General features: G+C 55.3%; 1 protein-coding gene across 1 annotated transcript in view; it reads right to left on the bottom strand.

The window, feature by feature from the left end:
* Positions 1–4746, bottom strand: part of LOC105546367 (zinc finger protein 777-like) — a 374731-nt gene that overhangs the window by 196388 nt on the left and 173597 nt on the right. The window lies entirely within an intron of this gene.

The raw sequence follows: 4746 nt of genomic DNA, 5'->3' as shown, positions 1-4746 counted from the left end.
GTGCGTGCGCGTGATCTGGTTTCTGCTCTCTGGGAGGTGAGTGACCGTGCGGGGCAGTGGCAGCTGGCGACACTTGCAGGCTGTTGGGCACCAGCCTGGGGCGGGCGCTCACACCTGTCGGCGGGCGCGCGCACCTGTGGGGCTCGTACAACACCTCCGAGCACGCTGTGGGGGCGGGGCCTCCCGGGTTGGCCAATGAAAAGCCGGCACTGGGTCGCAGGCGCCCGCGGAGCGGGGGCGGAGCCTGCAGCACCGGCCAACGGGGATCTGGCTTCGGGATGCGGGGCGGGGCCCACCCGGTCGCAATTCGCTGGGCCTGGGGCACAGCTTCTTCCCGGACGCGTTCTCCGTGTGTCCCGAGTCCCGGCGGCCCCGCGAGCTCGGTCCGTGCGGGGAAAGCGGGGCTGACGCCGTCTGCGGAGAGAACTGTGCAGCCGGGCTTGTGTGGGGCCGCGCGCAAGGGCAGCGGCGACTCCCTGTCCAGGCAGGCCAGCACAGGGCCATGGCCGAGGCGGCTGCGCCTTCGGTAGGGGCGACTCTCATGGAGGCGTGGGGACGTGGAGCCGAGTCCTGAATTCGCCAAGAGGATGTCCCACCCCCCACCATCCCCCGCCACCTCCTGGAACTGGGGAGGGCTTAGCTCGGGTGGCAGGAGGAGGACAAGGACTCCTAAGGCCACACGATAAACTCCCTTCTCGCTCTTCATTTCCTTGCCTGTGGAATAAGGCGAATAGCCCTAAACACAAGATTTGGAGGTCCCTCCTGCCCTGATATCCACTGGACCTGGCTCTGAGGGCGCGGTGGACTGTGGACATCTTCATTCCAGACCCTCCAAGGTTCCTCTTTCAGGACCCGCCTTTTGGCACTTGCCCCCACCCTGCCCCACCCCGCAGTCGACCATCTCAAAGATCCACCCCTCCCGCCAAGCTGAGACCAATGCCATGGCCTGGGGAGGGATGTCCGCTGCAGTCTGGTGGAGCCAGAGTCTGGCGCCTGACTGTGAGGTGGACTCTAGACTTGAGCTCTGATTCCAGTCTGGAGGATTCTGATGCCTGCCCACTCTTTCTAAAATTCCCTGACAAGTCCTTCTGGCTGCTGCTGAGGGGATCTGCATTGTGAGGACTTTTGGTTAGGGGCTTCAGGCTCAGGCTTGACCTAGGCCATTGCTGGCCTGCATAAGAACTGTTGAGATTTTCATAGGTCTTTAAAGGTAGAGGGGTCATCTCCTAGTATAAATAGCTTTGCAGTGGTTTTGGATCCATTCCTGGGTGGCACATTTGTGGCAGGGCATTGCAGGGAGGTGAGGATGTTAGCCCCTAATTTGAAGACGGTGCTGCCTCCCCTGGGCTCCACTTCATTGTATCAGACAGAGGCCAGCCTTGAGGATGGAGAGCCATGGTGTGAGAGGAAGGAAAAGGCCAGGTATCTGGTGTCTGGTACTTGTATGTGTGGGACACTTTGCTGAGTATGTTTATTGGGGAGGTCTCTGAGAAACTCAGTTGCACAGAATTAGATTAATCAGTCTCTAGTTCTTAACACATTCAGATCACTGGTCCATAGCCTTTATATTTGTTTCTAAGAATATAACATAGGCCGGGCGCGGTGGCTCAAGCCTGTAATTCCAGCACTTTGGGAGGCCGAGACGGGCGGATCACGAGGTCAGGAGATCGAGATCATCCTGGCTAACACGGTGAAACCCCGTCTCTACTAAAAAATACAAAATATTAGCCAGGCGAGGGGGCGGGCGCCTGTAGTCCCAGCTACTGGGGAGGCTGAGGCAGGAGAATGGCGTAAACCCGGGAGGCGGAGCTTGCAGTGAGCTGAGATCCGGCCACTGCACTCCAGCCTGGGCAACAGAGCAAGACTCCGTCTCAAAAAAAAAAAAAAAAAAATATATGTGCTAATGTCATACACCCTGAGTGCTTTTTCATATCTTCAGTGTGTTTCATCCACACAGCCACCTTAGGAGTGAAGGAAGTTAGGATATCCCTGTAAGTGAGAACATAGAACCTTAGATAAGTTATGCGGCTTGACCTCAGGTTGTGCAGGATTCAGATGGCAGGAGAGGCACTGAGTCAAGTTCTAGGTGAGTTCCATTTCCAGGAGTGCTCCCTTTATACCTCAACTGTTCCCCACTGGGGCATTCCTGGATTTAAAATTTTATTTCCAGCAATACATAATACATTTTCTGCCTCCTGTGAACAGGATATTCCTTGTAATGTTTCCTTGTTCTTTTCTTTTCTGCTTTCAACTTTCTCTGGCCCCTGTTGCCTGGCAGCTAGGAGGGTGGAGACCATCCTGGGGCTGGTTGACAAGACACCTGGATCATGGGGATGTGGTGTCAGGCAGGGCAGGAAGTCACACCAGTAGATGTCAGGGTGGATGGGCCTTAGAGATCGCCAAGGCGGAACAACAGGCCTTTCTCCCCGTGAGCCCACTAAGGGGTGTGGACTTGTTCTAGAAGAAGTTGAGGACTCAGATTGCTGCCTGGGTGTGCATTGGACCCCAGGTCCCCTGGCAGGTGTTCTGGACTTGGGCTTCTCACCATTTCTTGGTTCCTGCTTCTGGCCATGTTCCCTAGTTGGTTGAGTAATGGGCTGAGCTAATAGAGGCAGTGAGTGGTAAAGCTGGGATCCACTCTATTCATTTATGATAGTAATGTTAGTTATGTCATTTTTCCATTGCCCCTGGGTCTTGGTTCAGGATTCTTCTCATGGGGAATTTATGGGGTCCAGTGTCTGCTGTCTTTGACTATTAGGTGGGGTCTGTTTGGGGGTCTGACCAGTGAGGCCCTCTGGCATTCAGAAGACGTCTTTCCCATTCTGGAGAATCCTGACCTTCCTGTGTCTGGTAACGGCTCTGGGCTGCTCTCCTGGTGGCTGACTCACGAACTTGTGTCTGGTTGCAGGACTGGTATATGCAGACTGACCTCCAGGGAGAGGCCCAGATCCGATCTGCAGAGGTCTCCCTTCTGGCTATCGTGGCTGCTGTTCAGGTGGTGGAGAAGAAGATGGAACCCCAGGTTGCCTGGCTACAGAGCCTGGAGGGACGCACACGGGCAGCCGAGGAGAAGCTGGCTGACTGCGAGAAGGTGGCTGTGAAGTTTGGGAACCAAACTGTTGCTCAGGCTGGAGGGCAAGTGGGCCATGTTGGGGACTCTGCTGCAGGAGTACGGGCTGCTGCAGAGGCAGCTGGAGAACATGCTGTGCAACAGAAACTTCTGGATCCTGTGGCTGCCCCCAGGCAGCAAGGGGGAGGTCCCCAAGGTATAGGAGCTGGGTGTGGGTGGAGAGGCCCTGCCTGGATTCTGTAGGGTTACCATATGCATAGTGGAAGGAGCCCCCTGGCTCCCAAAGCCTGACCTCTGGGCATCCAAGGCAGTCACTAGTTGACTTTAAAGGGCTTGAAAAATGTCAGAAGAAATTGTGACACAGAAAAGTGTCTGCTTTGGAGGATGGAATGGGGTTTGTTGGGAGAGAAATGGTTGTGCAGCAGTGGTTGTACATGATCTCTGAGAGTGAGGACTGGCACAAGTAGGAGATACGTGTGCCTGGGAGAGGGGAAGAGAACCCAGGAGCCCTGATCATGAATCCCCTTAGTCACTGGTTCTGCCCTTTAGCCGAAGGCGTTGTGATGGAGTTGAGTTTGCATTTGCTTAGTAGTTTGGCCTGCGATGCCCACTGCTTCGGGGGAAGGGAGAGGAGACTGGAGTTGGTTTTGGCTGCTCCCTGAAATGGTTGTTCCTCATGGTGGGTGCAGGCAACCTGTACTTCCAGGTGCCCGTGACTCCTGAAGACACGGTCGGGTATTTCTCAGAGCAGCAGGGTGGCGGCCTGGAGGACTCACAGAAGGAGCTCTACAAACGTGTTGTGAAGGGGAGCTGCGAGACCCTGGGTAAGAGGCTGGTCTCTGGGGGCCTCCACACTTTGGTTTTACTCCCTTACTCAATCACACGAGACTTCTGAATCTCAGAGCAGGAAGCATGTAGAGATCATTTGTTCAGCCCTCTGTCTTCAGGCAGGTAGAGGGTATCCGTCATTCTCATTTTGAGGTTTTAGGTAATGAAATGCAGAGGTTATGTGACTTGCCCCAGGTCTCATGGAGTAAGTGAACTGGAATCTGCTCCTTGCTGTCCTGCCCTTTACGTGGTGCCAGAGGCAGCTCCTGCGTGCACGCCTGTGGCTTGCCAGCCTGTCTGTTCCTGGGGAGCTGGGGCCTCCCCTGGTTTACATCTGCATCCCTAGGACTCCCAAGCTGCACTCTGCACACTGAGTTCTCAGGTGATTCCTGCTGAGCAAAGACGGATGGACTGTAGGCCTGCTTTTTTTTTTTTTGAGATGGAGTTTCGCTCTTGTTGCTCAGGCTGTAGTGCAATGGTGTGATCTCAGCTCACCACAACCTCCGCCTCCCAGGTTCAAGTGATTCTTCTGCCTCAGCCTCCTGAGTAGCTGGGATTACAGGCATGTACCACTAGGCCCAGCTCATTTTGTATTTTTAGTGGAGATGGGGTTTATCTATGTTGGTCAGGCTGGCCGTGAACTCCCAACCTCAGGTGTTCCGCCCGCCTCGGCCTCCCAACGTGCTGCGTGAGCCACTGTGCTCGGCCAGGTCTGCTTCTTTTTTTTTTTTTTTGAGGCGGAGTCTCGCTCAGTCGCCCAGGTTGGAGTGCAGTGGCGAGATCTTGGCTCACTGCAAGCTCCGCCTCCCGGGTTCACGCCATTCTCCTGCCTCAGCCTCCCAAGTAGC

The sequence above is a fragment of the Mandrillus leucophaeus genome, unplaced genomic scaffold, assembly GCF_000951045.1.
Source record: "Mandrillus leucophaeus isolate KB7577 unplaced genomic scaffold, Mleu.le_1.0 Scaffold357, whole genome shotgun sequence".
Taxonomy (NCBI): domain Eukaryota; kingdom Metazoa; phylum Chordata; class Mammalia; order Primates; family Cercopithecidae; genus Mandrillus; species Mandrillus leucophaeus.
This window is presented reverse-complemented; position numbering and strand designations above follow the sequence as displayed.